The following is a 12,339-nucleotide window of genomic DNA, read 5'->3' on the forward strand; positions in this document are numbered from 1 at the left end:
TATTTCAATGACTTATTGGCTGTGAAATAAGTTAAGGGTATTTCAAATTGCTTGTCTGCAAAGAAAGGTGAGATGTAGGGAATCACAGAAAGTCGAGGGGAAAATAGGTCAATATATACATTGCTATTTGTTGAACTAAACCTTACGCCAGCAACAAAGGTGTGGACCTGACCCTTAGAAACTTACAAGTAAGCTGGAATCTTCAAAAGTTCAAATCTTTATAAGTAAAATATTTATTAAAATGAATAACCAAGTGTTTTAATTGACATCAGAAGATCAAAACAATAAACCCTGAGAACATAGAAAAAAGATAAATAAAGATATGAGCAGAACTTAATACAACGGAAAACGTATAAAATTGAGGTGATTTAGTAAGTCCAAAGAATCTTCTTTGAAAAGATTGAAAAGACACACTTTGATTAAGGAAAACAAAAACATAAGTAAAGAATATACAGAAAGAATCAGGACAATGTTATAGCAGAGAATATATGAAATGCCAGTAAATTTGAACATTTCTGTAAAGTGGACCATTTCCTAGCTCCTAAAGTTTACCAAACCTGACACAAGAGGAAATCATTTAAGGTCATCATGTCTGCCCTTGGCATTCTCGGAACGCCCTGGCCTCAGGATGCAGCCTCTGTAGTCCATGGTAACCTGCGGAGAGGGGGCGGGGCTGAGGGTGGTTGGAACTCTGCCCTAACTGAAGGAGTGGGTGTGGCCATCTCTGCTGTGACTGAACAAAGGGCAGGGGAGCAGGGGGCCCAGGGCAGGGCCCTCAGAGCACGGCAGGTCCAGTGGGGTGTCACAAGCATTTAGGCCCAGGCTAAAGGGCGCCTTCTTTGTCTGCACAGCTGCCCAAACTCTCATCTTTCCACTCAGGCCGACCTCTTACTTGAAGTGTGTGTGGAACCTGTCCTCACAGTACACCTCGCTACACAGCTAACCATAGGTCTGGGCATCGTAGCTTCCTGCTAGGTGACCGAAGTTCGCAGGCAGATGTGTCCCAGGGACACATGCAAAGAGGCTCCTGCCCGGGCCACAGGCTGCCCACTGCCCCTGCCCCAGATCGGGGGCCACCAATCAGCCCTGTCGGAGTCCCCTGCCTCTAGAGGGAGTATTGCAACAACAATTGTAGAAAACGGTGTCCTTGTGGGCAACTCAATGGAGGGACACAAATAAATCTTTGCCGACTTTCTGCTGAAGCTTACGAGCGTTCACACATAAGCGTCTTACAAGGTCAGCTGTTTAGCTAAACATGAGCTCATGATCTATATTTACACAATAATGAAGAAATCAGCTACGAGGTCAGAAAATTAGTAAAGACTATCAATACCAGAATTAGATTCCCAAGGCCATCCATCAATTGTTGGAATAATCAGGTGCAAGGCAGAAAATATCCATAAAACTGGAACTGAAACAAGGAACAAGGATATTTTCAAAGACTGGTAGGATCTAAAACATTTTTAAAGGACATGTCATTGATAAAGCTAAATACTCAAAGGTTGTATAATACAACAGATTAAGCATTGAGAAGAGTGAAATTATGCTGTTTTGAAAACTATGGCAGGTGAGATTTTCTGCCTAATTATATAAGAAGATTTCTCTAAAAACTACACATTATTTCAATGACTAATTGGCTGTGAAATAAGTGAAGGGTATTTCAAATGGCTTGTCTGCAAAGAAAGGTGAGATGTAGGGAATCACAGAAAGTCGAGGGGAAAATAGGTCAATATATACATTGCTATATGGTGAACTAAACCTTAGGCCAGCAACAATGGAGAGGACCTGACCCTTAGAAACCTACAAGTAAGCTGGAATCTTCAAAAGTTCAAATCTTTATAAGTAAAATATTTATTACAATGAATAACCAAGTGTTTTAATTGACATCAGAAGATCAAAACAATAAACACTGAGAACATAGAAAAAAGATAAACAAAGATATGAGCAGAACTTAATACATCAGAAAACGTATAAAATTGAGGTGATTTAGTAAGTCCAAAGAATCTTCTTTGAAAAGATTGAAAAGACACACTTTGATTAAGGAAAACAAAAACATAAGTAAAGAATATACAGAAAGAATCAGGGCAATGTTATAGCACAGAATATATGAAATGCCAGTAAATTTTAACATTTCTGTAAGTGGAACATTTCCTAGGTCCTAAAGTTTACCAAACCTGACACAAGAGGAAATCATTTAAGGTCATCATGTCTGACCTTGGCATTCTCGGAACGCCCTGGCCTCAGGATGCAGCCTCTGTAGTCCATGGTAACCTGCGGAGAGGGGGCGGGGCTGAGGGTGGTTGGAACTCTGCCCTCACTGAGGGAGTGGGTGTGGCAATCTCTGCTGTGACTGAACAAAGGGCAGGGGAGCAGGGGGCCCAGGGCAGGGCCCTCAGAGCACGGCAGGTCCAGTGGGGTGTCACAAGCATTTAGGTCCAGGACAAAGGGCGCCTTCTTTGTCTGCACAGCTGCCCAAACTCTCACCTTTCCACTCAGGCCGACCTCTTACTTGAAGTGTGTGTGGAACCTGTCCTCTCAGTACACCTCGCTGCACAGCTAAACATAAGTCTGGGCATCGTAGCTTCCTGCCATGTGACCGAAGTTCGCAGGCAGATGTGTCCAAGTGACACATGCAAAGAGGCTCCAGCCCGGGCCACAGGCTGCCCACTGCCCCTGCCCCAGATCGGGGACACCAATCAGCCATGTCGGAGTCCCGTTCCTCTAGAGGGAGTATTGGACCAACACTTGTAGAAAACGGTGTCTTCGTGGGCAACTCATTGGAGGGACACAAATAAATCTTTGCCATCTTTCTGCAGAAGCTTACGAGCGTACACACCTAAGCGTCTTACAAGGTCAGCTGTTTAGCTAAACATGAGCTCATGATCTAAATTTACACAATAATGAAGAAATCAGCTACGAGGGGAGACAATCAGTAAAGACTATCAATACCAGAATTAGATTCCCAAGGCCATCCATCAATTGTTGGAATAATCAGGTGCAAGGCAGAATATATACATAAAACTGGAACTGAAACAAGGAACAAGGATGTTTTCAAAGACTGGTAGGATCTCTAAAACATTTTTAAAGGACATGTCATTGATAAAGCTAAATACTCAAAGGTTGTGTAATACAACAGATTAAGCATTGAGAAGAGTGAAATTATGCTGTTTTGAAAACTATGGCAGGTGAGATTTTCTGCCTATTTATATAAGAAGATTTCTCTAAAAATACACATTATTTCAATGACTTATTGGCTGTGAAATAAGTTAAGGGTATTTCAAATGGCTTGTCTGCAAAGAAAGGTGAGATGTAGGGAATCACAGAAAGTCGAGGGGAAAATAGGTCAATATATACATTGCTATATGGTGAACGAAACCTTAGGCCAGCAACAATGGAGAGGACCTGACCCTTAGAAACTTACAAGTAAGCTGGAATCTTCAAAAGTTCAAATCTTTATAAGTAAAATATTTATTAAAATGAATAACCAAGTGTTTTAATTGACATCAGAAGATCAAAACAATAAACCCTGAGAACATAGAAAAAAGATAAATAAAGATATGAGCAGAACTTAATACAACAGAAAACGAATAAAATTAAGGTGATTTAGTAAGTCCAAAGAATCTTCTTTGAAAAGATTGAAAAGACACACTTTGATTAAGGAAAACAAAAACATAAGTAAAGGATATACAGAAAGAATCAGGCAATGTTATAGCAGAGAATATATGAAATGCCAGTAAATTTGAACATTTCTGTAAAGTGGACCATTTCCTAGCTCCTAAAGTTTACCAAACCTGACACAAGAGGAAATCATTTAAGGTCATCATGTCTGCCCTTGGCATTCTCGGAACGCCCTGGCCTCAGGATGCAGCCTCTGTAGTCCATGGTAACCTGCGGAGAGGGGGCGGGGTTGAGGGTGGTTGGAACTCAGCCCACACTGAAGGAGTGGGTGTGGCCATCTCTGCTGTGACTGAACAAAGGGCAAGGGAGCAGGGGGCCCAGGGCAGGGCCCTCAGAGCACGGCAGGTCCAGTGGGGTGTCACAAGCATTTAGGCCCAGGCCAAAGGGCGCCTTCTTTGTCTGCACAGCTGCCCAAACTCTCACCTTTCCACTCAGGCCGACCTCTTACTTGAAGTGTGTGTGGAACCTGTCCTCACAGTACACCTCGCTGCACAGCTAACCATAGGTCTGGGCATCGTAGCTTCCTGCCAGGTGACCGAAGTTCGCAGGCAGATGTGTCCCAGGGACACATGCAAAGAGGCTCCTGCCCGGTCCACAGGCTGCCCACTGCCCCTGCCCCAGATCGGGGGCCGCCAATCAGCCCTGTCGGAGTCCCCTGCCTCTAGAGGGATTATTGGACCAACACTTGTAGAAAACGGTGTCCTCGTGGGCAACTCATTGGAGGGACACTAATAAACCTTTGCCGACTTTCTGCTGAAGCTTACGAGCGTTCACACCTAAGCGTCTTACAAGGTCAGCTGTTTAGCTAAACATGAGCTCATGATCTAAATTTACACAATAATGAAGAAATCAGCTATGAGGGGAGACAATAAGTAAAGACTATCAATACCAGAATTAGATTCCCAAGGCCATCCATCAATTGTTGGAATAATCAGGTGCAAGGCAGAATATATACATAAAACTGGACCTGCAACAAGGAACAAGGATGTTTTCAAAGACTGGTAGGATCTCTAAAACATTTTTAAAGGACATGTCATTGATAAAGCTAAATACTCAAAGGTTGTGTAATACAACAGATTAAGCATTGAGAAGAGTGAAATTATGCTGTTTTGAAAACTATGGCAGGTGAGATTTTCTGCCTAATTATATAAGAAGATTTCTCTAAAAATACACATTATTTCAATGACTTATTGGCTGTGAAATAAGTGAAGGATATTTCAAATGGCTTGTCTGCAAAGAAAGGTGAGATGTAGGGAATCACAGAAAGTCGAGGGGAAAATAGGTCAATATATACATTGCTATATGGTGAACTAAACCTTAGGCCAGCAACAATGGAGAGGACCTGACCCTTAGAAACTTACAAGTAAGCTGGAATCTTCCAAAGTTCAAATCTTTATAAGTAAAATATTTATTAAAATGAATAACCAAGTGTTTTAATTGACATCAGAAGATCAAAACAATAAACCCTGAGAACATAGAAAAAAGATAAATAAAGATATGAGCAGAACTTAATACAACAGAAAACGAATAAAATTCAGGTGATTTAGTAAGTCCAAAGAATCTTCTTTGAAAAGATTGAAAAGACACACTTTGATTAAGGAAAACAAAAACATAAGTAAAGAATATACAGAAAGAATCAGGACAATGTTATAGCAGAGAATATATGAAATGCCAGTAAATTTGAACATTTCTGTAAAGTGGACCATTTCCTAGCTCCTAAAGTTTACCAAACCTGACACAAGAGGAAATCATTTAAGGTCATCATGTCTGCCCTTGGCATTCTCGGAACGCCCTGGCCTCAGGATGCAGCCTCTGTAGTCCATGGTAACCTGCGGAGAGGGGGCGGGGTTGAGGGTGGTTTGAACTCAGCCCTCACTGAAGGAGTGGGTGTGGCCATCTCTGCTGTGACTGAACAAAGGGCAGGGGAGCAGGGGGCCCAGTGCAGGGCCCTAAGAGCACGGCAGGTCTAGTGGGGTGTCACAAGCATTTAGGCCCAGGCCAAAGGGCGCCTTCTTTGTCTGCACAGCTGCCCAAACTCTCACCTTTCCACTCAGGCCGACCTCTTACTTGAAGTGTGTGTGGAACCTGTCCTCACAGTACACCTCGCTGCACAGCTAACCATAGGTCTGGGCATCGTAGCTTCCTGCCAGGTGACCGAAGTTCGCAGGCAGATGTGTCCCAGGGACACATGCAAAGAGGCTCCTGCCCGGTCCACAGGCTGCCCAATTCCCCTGCCCCAGATCGGGTGCCGCCAATCAGCCCTGTCGGAGTCCCCTTCCTCTAGAGGGAGTATTGGACCAACACTTGTAGAAAACGGTGTCCTCGTGGGCAACTCATTGGAGGGACACAAATAAATTTTGCCGACTTTCTCCTGAAGCTTACAAGCGTTCACACATAAGCGTCTTACAAGGTCAGCTGTTTAGCTAAACATGAGCTCATGATCTAAATTTACACAATAATGAAGAAATCAGCTACGAGGGGAGACAATCAGTAAAGACTATCAATACCAGAATTAGATTCCCAAGGCCATCCATCAATTGTTGGAATAATCAGGTGCAAGGCAGAATATATACATAAAACTGGAACTGAAACAAGGAACAAGGATGTTTTCAAAGACTGGTAGGATCTCTAAAACATTTTTAAAGGACATGTCATTGATAAAGCTAAATACTCAAAGGTTGTGTAATACAACAGATTAAGCATTGAGAAGAGTGAAATTATGCTGTTTTGAAAACTATGGCAGGTGAGATTTTCTGCCTAATTATATAAGAAGATTTCTCTAAAAAATACACATTATTTCAATGACTTATTGGCTGTGAAATAAGTTAAGGGTATTTCAAATTGCTTGTCTGCAAAGAAAGGTGAGATATAGGGAATCACAGAAAGTCGAGGGGAAAATAGGTCAATATATACATTGCTATTTGGTGAACTAAACCTTACGCCAGCAACAAAGGAGTGGACCTGACCCTTAGAAACTTACAAGTAAGCTGGAATCTTCAAAAGTTCAAATCTTTATAAGTAAAATATTTATTAAAATGAATAACCAAGTGTTTTAATTGACATCAGAAGATCAAAACAATAAACCCTGAGAATATAGAAAAAAGAAAAATAAAGATATGAGCAGAACTTAATACAACAGAAAACGTATAAAATTGAGGTGATTTAGTAAGTCCAAAGAATCTTCTTTGAAAAGATTGAAAAGACACACTTTGATTAAGGAAAACAAAAACATAAGTAAAGAATATACAGAAAGAATCAGGACAAAGTTATAGCAGAGAATATATGAAATGCCAGTAAATTTGAACATTTCTGTAAAGTGGACCATTTCCTAGCTCCTAAAGTTTACCAAACCTGACACAAGAGGAAATCATTTAAGGTCATCCTGTCTGCCCTTGGCATTCTCGGAACGCCCTGGCCTCAGGATGCAGCCTCTGTAGTCCATGGTAACCTGCGGAGAGGGGACGGGGCTGAGGTTGCTTGGAACTCTGCCCTCATTGAAGGAGTGGCTGTGGCCATCTCTGCTGTGACTGAACAAAGGGCAGGGGAGCAGTGGGCCCAGGGCAGGGCCCTCAGAGCACGGCAGGTCCAGTGGGGTGTCACAAGCATTTAGGCCCAGGCCAAAGTGCGCCTTCTTTGTCTGCACAGCTGCCCAAACTCTCACCTTTCCACTCAGGCCGACCTCTTACTTGAAGTGTGTGTGGAACCTGTCCTCACAGTACACCTCGCTGCACAGCTAACCATAGGTCTGGGCATCGTAGCTTCCTGCCAGGTGACCGAAGTTCGCAGGCAGATGTGTCCCAGGGACACATGCAAAGAGGATCCTGCCCGGGGCACAGGCTGCCCACTGCCCCTGCCCCAGATCGTGGGCCGCCAATCAGCCCTGTCGGAGTCCCCTGCCTCTAGAGGGAGTATTGGACCAACACTTGTAGAAAACGGTGTCCTCGTGGGCAACTCATTGGGGGGACACAAATAAATCTTTGCCGTCTTTCTGCTGAAGCTTACGAGCGTTCACACCTAAGCGTCTTACAAGGTCAGCTGTTTAGCTAAACATGAGCTCATGATCTAAATTTACACAATAATGAAGAAATCAGCTACGATGGGAGACAATCAGTAAAGACTATCAATACCAGAATTAGATTCCCAAGGCCATCCATCAATTGTTGGAATAATCAGGTGCAAGGCAGAATATATACATAAAACTGGAACTGAAACAAGGAACAAGGATGTTTTCAAAGACTGGTAGGTTCTCTAAAACATTTTTAAAGGACATGTCATTGATAAAGCTAAATACTCAAAGGTTGTGTAATACAACAGATTAAGCATTGAGAAGAGTGAAATTATGCTGTTTTGAAAACTATGGCAGGTGAGATTTTCTGCCTAATTATATAAGAAGAATTCTCTAAAAACTACACATTATTTCAATGACTTATTGGCTGTGAAATAAGTTAAGGGTATTTCAAATGGCTTGTCTGCAAAGAAAGGTGAGATGTAGGGAATCACAGAAAGTCGAGGGGAAAATAGGTCAATATATACATTGCTATATGGTGAACTAAACCTTAGGCCAGCAACAATGGAGAGGACCTGACCCTTAGAAACTTACAAGTAAGCTGGAATCTTCCAAAGTTCAAATCTTTATAAGTAAAATATTTATTAAAATGAATAACCAAGTGTTTTAATTGACATCAGAAGATCAAAACAATAAACCCTGAGAACATAGAAAAAAGAAAAATAAAGATATGAGCAGAACTTAATACAACAGAAAACGTATAAAATTGAGGTGATTTAGTAAGTCCAAAGAATCTTCTTTGAAAAGATTGAAAAGACACACTTTGATTAAGGAAAACAAAAACATAAGGAAAGAATATACAGAAAGAATCAGGACAATGTTATAGCAGAGAATATATGAAATGCCAGTAAATTTGAACATTTCTGTAAAGTGGACCATTTCCTAGCTCCTAAAGTTTACCAAACCTGACACAAGAGGAAATCATTTAAGGTCATCATGTCTGCCCTTGGCATTCTCGGAACGCCCTGGCCTCAGGATGCAGCCTCTGTAGTCCATGGTAACCTGCGGAGAGGGGACGGGGCTGAGGTTGCTTGGAACTCTGCCCTCATTGAAGGAGTGGGTGTGGCCATCTCTGCTGTGACTGAACAAAGGGCAGGGGAGCAGGGGGCCCAGGGCAGGGCCCTCAGAGCCCGGCAGGTCCAGTGGGCTGTCACAAGCATTTAGGCCCAGGCCAAAGGGCGCCTTCTTTGTCTGAACAGCTGCCCAAACTCTCACCTTTCCACTCAGGCCGACCTCTTACTTGAAGTGTGTGTGGAACCTGTCCTCACAGTACACCTCGCTGCACAGCTAACCATAGGTCTGGGCATCGTAGCTTCCTGCCAGGTGACCGAAGTTCGCAGGCAGATGTGTCCCAGGGACACATGCAAAGAGGCTCCAGCCCGGGCCACAGGCTGCCCACAGCCACTGCCCCAGATCGGGGGCCGCCAATCAGCCCTGTCGGAGTCCCCTTCCTCTAGAGGGAGTATTGGACCAACACTTGTAGAAAACGGTGTCCTCGTGGGCAACTCATTGGAGGGACACAAATAAATCTTTGCCGACTTTCTGCGGAAGCTTACGAGCGTTCACACCTAAGCGTCTTACAAGGTCAGCTGTTTAGCTAAACATGAGCTCATGATCTAAATTTACACAATAATGAAGAAATCAGCTACGATGGGAGACAATCATTAAAGACTATCAATACCAGAATTAGATTCCCAAGGCCATCCATCAATTGTTGGAATAATCAGGTGCAAGGCAGAATATATACATAAAACTGGAACTGAAACAAGGAACAAGGATGTTTTCAAAGACTGGTAGGATCTCTAAAACATTTTTAAAGTACATGTCATTGATAAAGCTAAATACTCAAAGGTTGTGTAATACAACAGATTAAGCATTGAGAAGAGTGAAATTATGCTGTTTTGAAAACTATGGCAGGTGAGATTTTCTGCCTAATTATATAAGAAGATTTCTCTAAAAATACACACTATTTCAATGACTTATTGGCTGTGAACTAAGTTAAGGGTATTTCAAATGGCTTGTCTGCAAAGAAAGGTGAGATGTAGGGAATCACAGAAAGTCGAGGGGAAAATAGGTCAATATATACATTGCTATATGGTGAACTAAACCTTAGGCCAGCAACAATGGAGAGGACCTGACCCTTAGAAACTTACAAGTAAGCTGGAATCTTCCAAAGTTCAAATCTTTATAAGTAAAATATTTATTAAAATGAATAACCAAGTGTTTTAATTGACATCAGAAGATCAAAACAATAAACCCTGAGAACATAGAAAAAAGATAAATAAAGATATGAGCAGAACTTAATACAACAGAAAACGTATAAAATTGAGGTGATTTAGTAAGTCCAAAGAATCTTCTTTGAAAAGATTGAAAAGACACACTTTGATTAAGGAAAACAAAAACATAAGGAAAGAATATACAGAAAGAATCAGGACAATGTTATAGCAGAGAATATATGAAATGCCAGTAAATTTGAACATTTCTGTAAAGTGGACCATTTCCTAGCTCCTAAAGTTTACCAAACCTGACACAAGAGGAAATCATTTAAGGTCATCATGTCTGCCCTTGGCATTCTCGGAACGCCCTGGCCTCAGGATGCAGCCTCTGTAGTCCATGGTAACCTGCGGAGAGGGGACGGGGCTGAGGTTGCTTGGAACTCTGCCCTCATTGAAGGAGTGGCTGTGGCCATCTCTGCTGTGACTGAACAAAGGGCAGGGGAGCAGGGGGCCCAGGGCAGGGCCCTCAGAGCCCGGCAGGTCCAGTGGGCTGTCACAAGCATTTAGGCCCAGGCCAAAGGGCGCCTTCTTTGTCTGAACAGCTGCCCAAACTCTCACCTTTCCACTCAGGCCGACCTCTTACTTGAAGTGTGTGTGGAACCTGTCCTCACAGTACACCTCGCTGCACAGCTAACCATAGGTCTGGGCATCGTAGCTTCCTGCCAGGTGACCGAAGTTCGCAGGCAGATGTGTCCCAGGGACACATGCAAAGAGGCTCCAGCCCGGGCCACAGGCTGCCCACAGCCACTGCCCCAGATCGGGGGCCGCCAATCAGCCCTGTCGGAGTCCCCTTCCTCTAGAGGGAGTATTGGACCAACACTTGTAGAAAACGGTGTCCTCGTGGGCAACTCATTGGAGGGACACAAATAAATCTTTGCCGTCTTTCTGCTGAAGCTTACGAGCGTTCACACCTAAGCATCTTACAAGGTCAGCTGTTTAGCTAAACATGAGCTCATGATCTAAATTTACACAATAATGAAGAAATCAGCTACGACGGGAGACAATCAGTAAAGACTATCAATACCAGAATTAGATTCCCAAGGCCATCCATCAATTGTTGGAATAATCAGGTGCAAGGCAGAATATATACATAAAACTGGAACTGAAACAAGGAACAAGGATGTTTTCAAAGACTGGTAGGATCTCTAAAACATTTTTAAAGGACATGTCATTGATAAAGCTAAATACTCAAAGGTTGTGTAATACAACAGATTAAGCATTGAGAAGAGTGAAATTATGCTGTTTTGAAAACTATGGCAGGTGAGATTTTCTGCCTAATTATATAAGAAGATTTCTCTAAAAACTACACATTATTTCAATGACTTATTGGCTGTGAAATAAGTTAAGGGTATTTCAAATGGCTTGTCTGCAAAGAAAGGTGAGATGTAAGGAATCACAGAAAGTCGAGGGGAAAATAGGTCAATATATACATTGCTATATGGTGAACTAAACCTTAGGCCAGCAACAGTGGAGAGGACCTGACCCTTAGAAACTTACAAGTAAGCTGGAATCTTCAAAAGCTCAAATCTTTATAAATAAAATATTTATTAAAATGAATAAACAAGTGTTTTAATTGACATCAGAAGATCAAAACAATAAACCCTGAGAATATAGAAAAAAGAAAAATAAAGATATGAGCAGAACTTAATACAACAGAAAACGTATAAAATTGAGGTGATTTAGTAAGTCCAAAGAATCTTCTTTGAAAAGATTGAAAAGACACACTTTGATTAAGGAAAACAAAAACATATGTAAAGAATATACAGAAAGAATCAGGACAAAGTTATAGCAGAGAATATATGAAATGCCAGTAAATTTGAACATTTCTGTAAAGTGGACCATTTCCTAGCTCCTAAAGTTTACCAAACCTGACACAAGAGGAAATCATTTAAGGTCATCCTGTCTGCCCTTGACATTCTCGGAACGCCCTGGCCTCAGGATGCAGCCTCTGTAGTCCATGGTAACCTGCGGAGAGGGGGCGGGCCTGAGGGAGGTTGGAACTCTGCCCTCACTGAAGGAGTGGGTGTGGCCATCTCTGCTGTGACTGAACAAAGGGCAGGGGAGCAGTGGGCCCAGGGCAGGGCCCTCAGAGCACGGCAGGTCCAGTGGGGTGTCACAAGCATTTAGGCCCAGGCCAAAGTGCGCCGTCTTTGTCTGCACAGCTGCCCAAACTCTCACCTTTCCACTCAGGCCGACCTCTTACTTGAAGTGTGTGTGGAACCTGTCCTCACAGTACACCTCGCTGCACAGCTAACCATAGGTCTGGGCATCGTAGCTTCCTGCCAGGTGACCGAAGTTCGCAGGCAGATGTGTCCCAGG

Source organism: Mesoplodon mirus, assembly GCF_964341445.2.
Source record: "Mesoplodon mirus genome assembly, chromosome: 1".
Classification (NCBI taxonomy): Eukaryota; Metazoa; Chordata; class Mammalia; order Artiodactyla; family Ziphiidae; genus Mesoplodon; species Mesoplodon mirus.